Here is a 14,894-nt window from a genome sequence, read left to right on the forward strand (position 1 = left end):
AACTTCTCCAGAAACAACACTGTAAACTTCTCCCAAGTCAAAGATGGTGATCCAGCTGGCCTAGCCAAGCAATAATCTCTCCACCAAGTCTTGGCGGATCCAGACAAGTGAAATGTAGCAAAATCAACCCCGTTGGTCTCAACAATACCCATGTTCCTGAGAACCTCGTGGCAGCTATCTAGATAATCCTGGGGATCCTCAGTAGATGCACCACTGAAAGTAGAAGTGAAGAGCTTGGTGAACCTATCCAGCCTCCACAAAGCATCGACAGACATAGCTGATCCATCACCGGTCTGAGCTATCACACCCGGCTGAATTGTTCCAACTGGCTGAACCGCTGGAGTCTGAATATGAGGAGCTACCTGCTCCGAAGTGCGAGTAGCAGGAGTCTGGGCCCCTCCTCCAGTTTGAGAGACGACTGGTGCTACAGGAAGCAAGCCCGTTCGGGTGACACTCTCCATGAGGCCCGCTAATCAGACAAGAGTATCCTGAAGGACTAGGGTAGCAATAAACCCCTCTAGGACCTGAGCTGAGCCCACCGGAGCTGCTGGGTCCGGAACCTCGTCATCAAAGTCAACCTGAGGCTCCGCTACTGGGGCTGTTGCTCGGGGCTGAGCTCTACCCCTACCTCGGCCTCTGGCACGGCCTCGGCCTCGCCCTGTGCCCATCGTGGCAGCTGCTATTGGGGGCTCGGGCTACTGAGCGGTAGATGAGGAAGCGCGTGTTCTCGTCATCTGCGAAAGAATAGAGTAGAAATTCAATTAGCATCGAGAAATAGAACCGCACGACATGAAAGAACAAATGTGAAGTTTTTCCTAACTCTGTAGCCTCTAGGGATAAATACGGACGTCTTCGAACCGATCCCTCAGACTCTACTAAGCTTGTCCGTGAATTGTGAGACCTATATAACCTAGAGCTGTGATACCAACTTGTCACGACCCAGATTTCTCACCCTCGGGAGTCGTGATGGCGCCTACTCATAGAAGCTAGGCAAGCCACGAACTTAGAAATCTTTAACCCTTCCGTTTTAATTTCTTTTTTGTACAACTTATATTAACAAGTGATAAACATCTAAATGATAGCGGAATATGAGATTTAAGCGGAAGTCTTAAATAAATATAAAACCAAAATGTTTCGAAAGTCAATACATGCCTCTACCCAGAAACTGGTGTCATAATATCCACGGACTATTAAGAGTACTACATACAATAGTTTGAAGGAACAATAACACTGTTTGTCTCGGATACATGAGATAACAGAACATAATGGTAGAGAAAACGCCGGGCTAGCGGATGCCTGCAAGGCTACCTCGGTGTCTCGATAGACTGAAGGCTGGCTCCCCTATTGCTACTGATCAAGTGTCGCTCTAGTATCTACACAGAGTGCAGAGTGTAGTATCAGCACAACCGACCCCATGTGCTGGTAAGTGCCTGGCCTAACCCCGGCGAGGTAGTGACGAGGCTAGGACCAGACTCCAGATAAACCTGTAGTTATATAATATATGGTGGAAAATAAACAGGAATAAGTAGTTTAAAATGGGAGGGGGGAAATGCTTCGGGGAAACATATCAAGACCAATAGAAACTTAATAAAATATGAAAGGACACCTCAATATCTACAACAATATAATAACAAAACTGTTGTGGCGCGCAACCCGATCCAATATAATATCTGTTATGGCGTGCAACCCGATCCAATATGATATCTGTTGCGACACACAACCCGTTCCAACTATACAGTCAACAATAATCATAATTAACCGTCCCGGCAAGGGATCAACAATAGACTACACTATCCTGGCAAGGGAACTCAGTAGTACAAGTATATACGTCCCGGAAAGGAAGAATCATCTATAACCAATCTTAACTCAACTCCTACTCGTTTCAATTACCACCACTTCTCAATCATAAGTAGATTCCACGATAAACAAACTAAGTCTTTGCTCAATATCAAGGATTTACTCACTATTTCAACCATAGTAACATTCAAGAATACAACAAGTATCAATTTAAGACTCACGGTCATGCTTGACACCAATGTATAGATACTCGTTACCATGCCTATACGTCATATTCAACAAGAAGCAAATAGCAAATAGGACTCAACTCCTAACCCCTCAAGCTAAGGTTAGACCGAACACTTACCTCGATGCCCCGAACGCAATTCAAGCCTCAACTATCGCTTTACCCCTTGATTCCACCACCAACTCGCTCGTATCTAGCCACAAGTTACTTATTTATATTAATAAATGCTAAATGAATCAATTTGAATGCATAAAAATGGATTTTATAAAGTTTTATCCAAAAGTCAAAATTGCCCCCGGACCCACATGGTCAAAATCCGAGGTTCGAACCAAAACCCGATTACCCATTCCCTCACGAACTCAAATATATAATTTGTTTTGAAATCGGACCTCAAATCGAGGTCCAAATCCCCAATTTTTGAAAAACCTAGGTTCTACCCAAAACACCCAATTTCCGTCGTGAAGTTCATTGATTTGAAGTTGAAATCATGTTAAAAGATTTTAATGATTGAAGAAAACTAGTTAAAAATGACTTACAATTGATTTGGAGAAGAAAGATTGTTTGAAAAATCGCCTCTTACGTTTTTTGGGTTTTGAAAATGACTGAAAATCCCGTTTATTTATACTCCTCTCAGACCCCCTGTGCGGACCGCACAAAATGGACTGCGGCCGTACAAGCCTTCCCGAGGTTACTGCGGTCCAGTGCCTTGTGCGGACCGCACAAAGTCGATTGCGGCCGCACAGCAGTGCCCTGTGCGGACCGCACAAAGTCGACCGCGGCCGCACAGCCTCCACCGCGCACCGCACTAGCTGGTTCAGAGGCCTGCAACTTCTGGTTTTAAGCCTAAAACATTCTGAAACCTACCCGAAACTCACCTTAGGCCTCGGAACTCCAAACCTAGTGTGCATACTAACTCAAAAACATCATCTGAACCTACTTGTGCGATCACATCATCAAAATAACATGTAAAATCATGATTTAAACCTCAAAACTTAACATTTTCATCAAGAATTCTCAAAGTCCATAACTCCTCAACCGGAAGTCCAATTCACGTCAAATAAACTCCGTTTTCACCAAATTTCACAGAAACGTCTTAAATCATATATAAAACCTGTACCGGGTGCCGAAACCAAATTACGGGCCCGATACCATCATGTTCTAAGCAAATTTCATTTTAATTTTCCTTAAACAGTTTCAGAAAATAATTTCTTTTTAAAAAATTTATTTTTCGGGCTTGAGACCTTGGAATTCGATTCTGGGCATACGCCCAAGTCCCATATTTGCCTACGGACCATCCGGGATCGTCAAATCACGGGTCCGGGTCCATTTACCCAAAACGTTGACCGAAGTCAGATTAACTCATTTTATAGCCAAATTTTATCATTTTTCACCGAATTTCATATTTAAGCTTTCCGGCTACGCGCCCGGATTGCGCACGCGCGAGGTGACTCTAAATGAGGTTTTTCAAGGCCTCAGAATAAAATGATAAACTCCTAATATTGATTATTAAATATTAGCTAAAATTTTGATTATTAAATTTTCCATATTTGAATTTTGAATAAACTCCTAATATTTATGTTACATAAAATTGTTTCTGTTTTAATTGTGTAAACTAATATAACTTCTTTCCTACACATACATTAGATATTTACTAATAAAAAATAGATCTATTCTAAGTCTTTAAATATTGAAGTAGACTAAGCAAATCTAAACCAAACTTACAGGAAAATTAGTAAGAAAATATCTTTTTAAGTAAGTTTACAAAGGACATGCCAATATTTAAAAATAATAATAGCATATAGTAATAACAAATACTACAATATAATTTAAGTTTTTTTTTACGTTTTGTAATATATACTTGTACTAAATCATAAGCTCAATTAGAATATTGGACAAGCGAAGGGTATATAAGATACTCTAATTCATATATTAAAATTAATAGCAATAAATTGTACTGTAACTAGTAAGAAATTTAAATTAGTTTTACAGGAATCTTCCTACATATTTTTTTTAAAAATAATTCTTATTTGAATAATGTAGGAAGTCATAATATTTAATATTTTAAAATTAATTAATATAATTATAGTACCTTATATTTTATTTTTTAGAATATTGATACAATTTTATCCAGTATAAAATTTATTTGTAAAGACTAACGATTAAAATTTTGTAATTTTTTTAATGCAACTTCAACACTAAATATATTTGATTGTTTTTATCCTTTAAACATTTATTTCATCTTGGATAAAATTATATTTAAATATTTTAGAACTTTGAAATCAACTAAAAAATTTGCTTATTAATTTTTTTCTTTATTTTGTAAGAAACACTAATATTTACTCTTTCTGGCCCAACTTATTGGTAATGTTTAACTGAGCACGAAATTCAAAAAAGAATAAAGACTTTTAAAAAGGCGGTTATGCAGCTATAAATTATCTTCTTAAGAACAAATTAGAAAGTTTAAAATTAAATTATTTCTAAATAAGGAAGTGCGATATTCATTTGCTGGGATAGATTATAAAGAAAAGTATGACACATGAATTGATACAGGGGGAGTAGGATTTTAAAAAGTAAGATTTTATCTTATATAAATCATTCATTAAATGAATTGTGTGCCATAACTATAATTTCTTCCAAAAATATAGTAAGCCAAAGCAAATAGTTATTTTATCAAAAAATCATTAGAAATATATGAGCTCAACATTCTCTTAATTGTATTCAGACACAACTAAAGAATACAATAATTTATTATAGCAATTAAGCAACTAAGATAAGTAATAAATATGTGTTTCTGGTTTCATAACAAAAACTTTCTTGTACTGGAGAGAAACAAAAGATTTTTATCCATTTAACTGAATAGGATCAACATTCTCCTTTTTCAGAAACTTACACATTTTTCTTTCATTTTTATTTTATAATTCACGTATATATATATATATATATATATATATATATATATATATAATATTTTATGTAATTATTTAGAAAATCTTAGTGCTCATTAATATTGAGGTACACGAGCAACGCGCCTACCTTAAGACTAGTATTATAATAATGTCAAAAGGGAAATTTTTTTATTCGTAAAATAGTCATAGTACCTTTTGACACCCTACCTGATCTCCTCCTACTTCCCTGCAGGCTTCCTTCAAGGGTGTGCCCATAATTTTTAAATGGAAAAGGGCCAAAAACGTCCTTAATCTATTGAATTTGGTTAAAAAATATTCTCCTTCCACCTATTGGGCCTTAAATGTCCTCAATCTTATTTTTGGGAGAATGACACAGTTACAAAAAAAAAAAGTTATTTACCTTTGTCTACCCATTTATTTTTTTACCCATTAAACTAATTACATTTCCTACCCGTAGTAGATTTTGTGGGGAATTTTCTCTTTTTTCTCCAATTCTTTTTTATTTCTATGTTTCTTTTCCTTTTTTTCTTTCTTTTCTCCTTTTCTTCTTATTTTTTTATTTTTTCCTTTTCTAATATCATTTAACTTCTTCTTTTTATATTCTTTTTCTCTTCATAATCTAATTTTTGTTCACCTTTTTTTAAAATATAACTAGTATAATATATATTTTTGACTTTTTTCTAATTTTTTAAATTTAATTATTAAATTGAAATAATATTAGTTGTCACTTGATCTAATTCACTGAATATCACAGTCACTGCTGCTGAGCATCATAAATTACATAATCAGATTCTAAGAATCAACACGTAATTGTCATATAATAAATTATAACATCATATTGTATATTATAATAATATATTATTGTAATAAATTATATACTATTGAATTATATATTATAGACCAAAATAGCGTACAATATATGAAAAATAATATTTTGTGTTCCTCGTTCAACATTACACTATTACATTAAAATAGTATACTATTATGGTATATTGTATACTATTATAGCATATTATTGTAGTATATTGCACATTATCACAATATACCGTTACAGTATATTATATACTTTTAATAGTATACAATTGCATTATAGCTATATACTCCTACAATATATTGTATACCATAATGATATACTTTCAGGTAACTGTGTTTTTCTTCGATTATTATAGTATACCGTTGCAGTATATTGTATACTATAATAGTATATTGTTGCAATATAGCTATATACTCTTACGACATATTGTATACAGTAGCAGTATACTATTAGGTAACTGTGTTCTTCTTCGATTTTCAGCTGAAAGATTCTATCTCAATTACCTCAAATCAACTTCAAATGTGATCAAATTTCTATATGAACTTCCAGAAGGTACTATAAGCAATATTTAATAACACCCACTTTGAATCAAAGAAGAAAACTTCAAAACAAAACTTGAGCTTCAAGCCAACAATGGTGGATATTCAAACACAAATAAAAATTCAAATTTAGGAAGCTTACTCGAAGGTACTATAAGCAATATTTTATAGCACCCACATCGAATCAAACAATAAATCTTCAAAATAAAATTTCAAATCTAGAAGCTTCAAGCTCAACAATGGTGGGTCTTCATACACACATAAAAATAATAAGGAAAGGAGGTAGAGCAATAGCTTGGGTTGACCATCTTAATGAAGATCGATCTCGCAGAGAAGAAGTAGATCCATTCAAGTCCACTACCATGTAATCTTGCAAAAATAAAGTCGAAATATTTTTAACATTCTGTACTTCAAATGAGAAGATAAGTGGGTTGGGTAAATAGTTTGAGCTGCATAGGTAGAAAAAGTAAATAGTTTAGGCTAAATAGTTTGAGTTTGATGGATATAAAGTGAATTTTCCCCTTATTTTTTGGCTTAAAAATGCCCCTAAGACTTGTCTACTTCTGTTACTTTATGAATCCAACTTAGATTCAGATGCTTCAGATGGAAAATTGTGTAAAGTTTTAGCTGTCATTACCAAAAGTACTCTTCCCAGTTTCCCTTAAGATCTAAATAAATTCTCCGTCTTTTGCCTCATATCTTTTTTCCGATTCTTTTTTCTTGTAATTAGGATTGTTCACCTCCTCTAATCTTATTAGCATATTCTGATTTCATAGATGGATAGAGCTTAATCGTTTTTCAACTGTAATTTCAAATTTTTCCAGTCTCAACTTATATTATGATATCAATATCTTCAAGAACTCAATTTTTGGTACTACTGCAGAAAGATCGATTGTCTTAAATTTACTCATATGTGCCTCTTTTGATCAACTTAGTTTTCATTCACTCTTCAATTGTTCTTTATTGGATTTTTGCACTTACTCGAAGGATAGAATTTGAAAATACCAACTAGTATTTGTTGAGTACTCATATAAAAAAGAATCCATAGACTATCAATGTTCAGGTACCCTCAATATTCTGAGTAGAGACAAGAAGGGGAAAACTAAAAGAGAAAGAAAAATCCAATGGTTGAGAAGTAGTCATCAGTGGTGACCCAAAACTCCTTTCGCCCAATAATTGGGTTAAATCTTTCACAATACATCAATCTCTCCAAACTCCATTTATGCCGAATTACGAAGTGAAGAGGATGACCAAAGCAATTGTTAATAGGATGGGTAGAGGATGACCGGAGCAATTATGTGATGACCCAAAAGCTGATCTTGTATTTAGAACTCAATTCTATACTTTTAAGCCTTAAAATCTCATTTGTGTGTAGTCCGTACGTGTTTCCGGAAAGCTTTAATGTTAAAAGTTGGTGAAAATAAGAAATTTTGCCTAAAAACTTTCTTTGAGTTGACTTCGGTCAATATTTTTGGTAAACAGATCTGAATTCGTGATTTGACAGTACCGGTGGATCCGTATCGTTATTTAGAACTTGGACGTATGTTCGAAATCGAAATCGGAAGTCCCTAGCCCGAGATATTGGACTTTATTAAAATTTGAAAGTTAAAGACTTATTGAAATGGAAGTGTTTGACTAAGGTTTGACTTTTTAGATATTGGTCCGTGTCACACCTTCTTTTTCAGCTACACCCGCAAAGGGGCGTAAAAGGGAGTTTTTCCAATTAAAGGACAATCGAAACGGGATTTATTTATTTATTTCAGAGTCGCCACTTAGGAGATTTATAGTGTCCCAAGTCACCGGTTGAATCCCGAATCGAGAAAAAGATCGACTCCGTATTACAGTCCGCGAACCAGAAATCCGAGTAAGGAATTCTGTTAACCCGGGAGAAGGTGTTAGGCATTCCCGAGTTCCGTGGTTCTAGCACGGTTGCTCAACTGTCATATTCGGCTTATTTATCTGATTTTAATACATGTTGAACCTATGTGCAAATTTTAACTACGTACTACTTTTATTATTATTATTATTATTATTATTATTATTTTAACAGAGAATTGCAACATTGTGAAAACGTATCTCGAACCACGTCACATCAATGTACCCGTGGTTATCGACACATTTCGACTCCGTTGGGATTTGGATTTGGGTCACATAAATGTGCACCCGAGTTTAAGAAAGTAAATTATTAAAGGCGTACCTAAAGTGACTAGCGTATTGTCATTTCGGGGAAGGCTGTAAACTTTTACTAAACGACTGTCCCGAATTCTAAAGGTTTTATTTCAACCATTCATTGAGGGCTCCACAATTTGCATTTTTATTCGGCGAGGCTTGTCTCATCATTTTTAAAGGGCCAATCCTAAAGCAATCTATCATTTTTATTTTTATTTGCATTATTTAAGGATTAGAAGACCTGGGTCTATTGAACTCATAGAAATCAACTTTTATTCATTTTTAGGTTCTGAATGCGGTCCATATAAATAGACCCTTATCTAAGTGTGTACACAGAGCAAACCAATTATAGATCTGGGCCCAGGTCCAAATGAACATGTAATCAGAGCTGGACCTGGGCCGTTGTTGACAGTACCGAAGCCTAAAATGTCCAAAGTGGATCACTGACCTCAGCTTCAATTCTAGTTTAACACAGAATCAATGGAATAACTTCAAGTTATTTAATGTGCACTCAACAAGTTATGAGAAGGGAGAATCACGTTTATCTACTCAAACTAAGGAACAATTAATCATTGGAATCTCATATAAAAATTCAGCTTACTCCATCTGTTTAACTAATGGTGACTCCTAATGAAAGATCGTGTTTTGGACTAAACAGCTAACATCCACGAGCAGATTCAAAGCAGTCTTATTAATAAGATATGTTCAATTCGATTAACTACTGCTATGAACTATTAATCCAGAATTACCAACACTTATGTTGTAACAATGAATTCCGGGCCATCAAACTTTAAGTGGCCGTCATACTGATTTCAAAATCAACCGTATCCTAGGAAAACAATTTAGGGGAATGTATCTGAAAACAAACAAACTGAGCTTCCATTAATCAACACGAGTTAAATCAGATTGTTAGCTATAGAACTCTTAGGCTTCCAAGAATACAGATCTAATTAGTTTAACTAAATCAGATTGATGTTCTAAATTCTAAAATCTATTATAACAGTCCAACATAGTGCACAAGTTAAAGCAAACAGTCCATCACAATCCATTGGAGTTCAGAATACTTAACTACAGTGGACGAATACACGCATCATAAACAATTTATCTATATATGTAACAGAAATTTTCACTATAATTCCACAGCAAGAAACTTGCTTCATTTCATTCCAATAGCCAAGAATATACAAAATGTGTACCTGGTATTAACAATACAAGAAGAGGAAGAAGAGGACCAGCAGCAGCAATAGCAATACAACACAGCAGAACAACAAACAATAACCAACAGCAAATCCACCCAAGTTCGAAGCCCAGAACAGTATGAAAACCCAACAGAGTTGATAGAATAAACTCAAATAATGCCAAAACCCAAGAATGAATCAGGGACTGAAATATATGCAGTCAGCTGATCTATCCACTAACTCGAACTCACAGACTCGAAATAAATAGATTAAGGGACTGGATTCTAATTCAAAACTGGGATCCTTTCTTTTAAACTCTCTCTCATAACTGATTCGAGACTCAGAAATCTTCTTCTCAGATTTTTCAGGATTAATCCCGTGAGTCAAAAAAACATCCCCCTAAAATCTGTCCTAAGTGACTCTATTTATAGCCAACTCCCTGCACCCTCTACCCTTAACTTCAAAAACACTTTGGGCAGAATTTTCCCACTAATTCTGCCCATTATCTCCTTTTAATCCCACTAGTATATGTTTTGTTCCCCTCTACACTTGTCCTTTTTTTCTTTAAATCCAAATAGGTATGGGCACCATTTTCTTTAAACCTTTCCCCCACCATTATGTCTTGTTCCCCATTAGCACTAAACAATTGTATTAGTTTAATGGTATTTTGGTACCCTACTGTCAGCCCACTTAAACTAGCCAACTTCTGAACTTTTTAATCCCCAAACTACCCCCTTAACCCCTGTGTATTATCATACCCCAGCCCCTTTCAATTTGTGCCCAACCCATCAGCTATAACCAATTCAATTCGAACTCAAATGACCGTTCAAACTAGCATTTAAATTAGATCGAATGGCATTAACAGAAGAACCCTGATTCAGTCAGAATTGAAGCAGTACGAATCATATTATTATCAGGTTATTTAATCAGAATTGAAGCGTGTAAAACTAATCTACGACACTTATTCAATCGACTACACGAATTACAACACATACGGCAAATAAGAATCGAACATGCACATAGGTGATTCGAATTGTATTGATAGAAACATGAATTCTTAATAAAACTTAACTAATCGACGACACTCATTCAAATCGATTACATAGTATTATCACATTCATTAACCATGACCAAAAAAAGTTTGACCAAATAAAGGGTCATTGAAAATGGGCAGAATCAGTCGACAAAAGAAATTGAAAAACCAATAAAACTAAACTAAGCAAATAAACAGAATAAACAAACACAAACTGGAACAAACAGGAAAGTGAAAATACCTCAAGAACACGGGACCTGGATGACCCTGATTCGAACTCAAACTCGAACTGTTTGAGGTTGAACGGACCTTAATCGAGTGTTCTCAACTGAGAACACTTCGACTAAAGTCGATTAGACCCCAAACCATCCTTCAGTTGGGACAGATTTCAACCTCTGGCTTTCTAGGGTTCTTGGAGGTTTGATTTGGGGTTCGAGTGGTTCTGGTCTGATTCAAACCAAACCAACGGTGGTTTGGTAACGAGGGAGGTCAGGGACATGTCTGGTATGAGTTTGGGACTGGCTGGGGTAGATCTAGTTTTGCTCGAATCTTCGATTGAAGATTCGAGAAGCTGGAGGTAGATTTGAGGCAAACAGTTAACAGATCTGTAACGAGGGTGATCAGATGGCTTAGGGGTGTTAATTTGGTGACCGACGGCGTTGTTGCCGCCGGGTTTCAGGCGAAGGTATGGGGTGGAAGCTCTAGGGTTTTGAGGGGTTGTCTCTGAGAGAGACGACTGAACATGGGGGTTTGGAAATGAGAGGGGGGGTAATGGGTCTGGGGTCTTTTGGTGTATCAGATTGAGGGGATTAATGTGATCCGTTAGATCAGTGAAGATAGACGGTCCAGATTAGGTTAGGGGGTCTAACGAGGTCGTTTTGGTTAAGTACCGAGGCGGGTTTGGTTTGGAGTAGACGGGTCGGGTTGGGTCAAGGCTTTAGGACCGTTGATCAAGTTAATTTCAACGGTCCCGATTGAAGTGCCTGAAACGGCGTCGTTTGGTTGAGCTGGAGACGGGCTGGATTGGGGCGGGCATTGGGCTGACTAGGGGGTGACATTGGGCCTGGACTGGCCCAGTCCGAAATCTCTCTTGTTTTCTTCTTTCTCTTCTATTTTCTTTTTTTTTTCAATTCCTAAAACCAAAAATTCCTAAATTGACTTGTAAAACCAAAATTATTTTAAAAGATATTAATTAACCCTTAATCAATAATTAACACACGAGGTCGAAAAAATAAAATCGCACAATTAAACAATAAAAATGGCAAAACTACCGGAATTCATATATATTTTTTTTGTGATTTTCATTCTTTAAAGTAGGACATGGTTTAATTAATTCCAAAAAATGCATAATTAACTCCTAAATGCACATGCAACACATATTTTTGTGTTTTTCTTAATCAAAGTAGAAATAAACATACACAGATAAAAATACAAATAAATCACAAACAACACAAAATTATTTTATTTTGAATTTTGTGGGAGTAGTTCTCATAGGGCAAAAATCACGTGCTCACAACTGCCCCTCTTTGTACGAAAACATAAAGAGTTTTCGCGCAAAGATAACGTGAGCGGATACGAGCGATTTTTGCCCGTTGGAATGCTCCGTGTGAAGCAATTTTTGAAAAATTTAAACTAACCTTTGCTTCAAAGGTTTCCTACATATCCCTGGCTAAAAGGGAATCAGGTTAACGTAGTTCGGGAAGTTTCGGTAACTGGGACTACCATGGAGCTGTTATTTTGCTGCTACTATTGTTGCTGCTGATGTTACCGCTTCACTGACCTCCTTATTACACCTTGATGAAAGATAAAGAAGTTATACTAAGCTATGATCCATGAATTACAAAGATTTATCCTCAAACTTGGTCATGTGACTGTTGCTGCCTTTGTTGCCTTGTGTTTCCTCTGGTATTTCTTCACTTCTGATTTGTCTTGTATTCTCACTTGAGTGCTGATCTCGAACTGCTTATTTCCTTCCTGTGAGCTTCACATTATTTTTCCATCGATTCTTGAACTGCCTTCCTCTACTGGGGATTTTTTGTTGTTGTTATTTCCCGCTGGGGATTTCGGTTGTATTCTTCTGCTTTACTGACTTCCACACCAATATAACCCCTTTATTCTCCAGGCGGGCTCCTGACTTCAATATAACTTCTTAAAGATAATACCTCTATTCTCCAAGCGGGCTCCTGACTTCAACAACTTCTTAAAAATATAAGACCTCTATTCTCCAGGCGGGCTCCTGACTTCAACAACTTCTTAAAAATATAACACCTCTGTTCTCCAGGTGGGCTCCTGACTTCAGTCACTTCTTAAAAATATAACACCTCTATTCTCCAGGCGGGCTCCTGACTTCAACCACTTCTTAAAGATAACACCTCTATTCTCCAGGCGGGCTCCTGACTTCAACAACTTCTTAAAAATATAACACCTCTATTCTCCAGGCGGGCTCTTGACTTCAACAACTTCTTAAAAATATAACACCTCTATTCTCTAGGCGGGCTCCTGACTTCAACCACTTCTTAAACAATGCGTTTTATTATTGTTGTTCCTTCCTGCCTCCCAAACCATTTTCCTTCTAACTTGAATCATCCTCTTTCAGAATTGCTTCCCTCAAAACTGGTGTCTTATTCCTCTGAAAACTGTTGGGGATAACACCGGTGTTTTATTCACAACTATGTTATTTTCCTTCTTCACAGACTACTTCCTTTAAAGCTGGCGCTTTCCTTCCACTGGAACTACTTCCCTCAAACTGGTGTTTTCACTTCTCTGAAACCTGCCGGGGAAAACACTGCTGGGGAATTATCTTCCTTCTTTAAGACTAGTTACTTCCCTCCTTTCAACAATGGTGGGGATGGTACTGATTCAAAGACCACTACCCTTAAAACTCGGGTTATCTTGCTTCTTCCAAGATTGCTTTCTTTAAAACTTGTATTGCCTTCTCCCATATACTGCCGGGGATTCCACTTCCTTCCAAACTTGTGTTATCTTCCATCTTCCCCAAGTGGGTATCTGATTTCAAGAAAATTTTCGCAATGAGAGAAAATTTTCTGCCCCAGTTTGATAATCTTCTTTGTGGCCATGTCTTCCCGCTGTCAATAACATTTCCTTTCCCTGCTTTAAATCAAAGAAAAATTTGTTAGTTTAAAACGTGGTGAGTGGTCGTGCCACTCCTGCTGGGGATGGTTTTTCCCTTTTTCCTTTCCCTACTTTGCGTTTTATTACAAAACTTGCTGGGGATGATATTATTTGCCGGGGATGGTTTTCTTTTCTCTTCCTTCCCTGCTCTGTGTTGTCTGACCATTGCGGAACTTGGTCGATAACCTGTCGGAGTTGTTCCTGCATCTCGCAAATCTGCTGGGGATCCTCTTGGAATTTGATCCATAACTTCTCAACTGCTGTTTTTCTCCAACTTCCCCTAGAAATTTGGTCCTCTTGGAATCTAGACCCATTCATCATTTGGACTTGTGACAAACTTCTTTTTGTTGTGTCGCCTTATCTTTGGACTGTCCTATTCGCATTTTGCTTTGTACCATTTTGGCAACTGGTAGTAAGCTCTGAAAATCCTTTTAAAAAACAAACTGCTGGGGAGGTAAAGTCTTTAAACCAAGAAATGAAAAAGTGATGGTTTCAAAAGATAGAAAATGAAGAAATCTTTCTAAACAAATGCCGGGGAAAAAGAAAGAAAAGAGCTTATCTGAATGATGTAACCGATCTCAACGATCATGTCGTGCATTCCGGATTAATCACCCAATCTATTTGTATCAATCAATCTTTCGGACGGCCTCATCTTGCTGTGGATAAACAAACACTCAACTCTTTGCCAAATGCGGATTCTTTCCGCCAATCTTGTCTTGTCGCCTCATAGTGCCCTTCGAGGGGTTTTTACTAATAAGACTCTCTCGTTTCTCTCAACTCCCGTTGTCTTATGGTGCTTGTGAAGGTTTTCACCGATAAGACTCTCTTGTTTTATTTCTCTCATCTTTCGTCGCCTTATGGTGCCTGTGAAGGTTTTCACCGATAAGACTCTCTCATTTTATTTTATTTTTCAGCTGGGGATTGGAGTGCTGCCGATATGACTCTCTCTACTGGGGATTCTTTTCGGCTATCAATTCATTTCCAGTTCATGATCCTCTTCTCTGCTGGGGATCGGGGTGTTATCCCCGACTTCCGTTTGCATGACTTGGCACTTCTCGGATACTGATCGGGAGGTCTTTTTGGACATTAATATGGGTTTT

The sequence above is a fragment of the Nicotiana sylvestris genome, chromosome 6 (genome assembly GCF_000393655.2).
Source record: "Nicotiana sylvestris chromosome 6, ASM39365v2, whole genome shotgun sequence".
Lineage (NCBI taxonomy): Eukaryota > Viridiplantae > Streptophyta > Magnoliopsida > Solanales > Solanaceae > Nicotiana > Nicotiana sylvestris.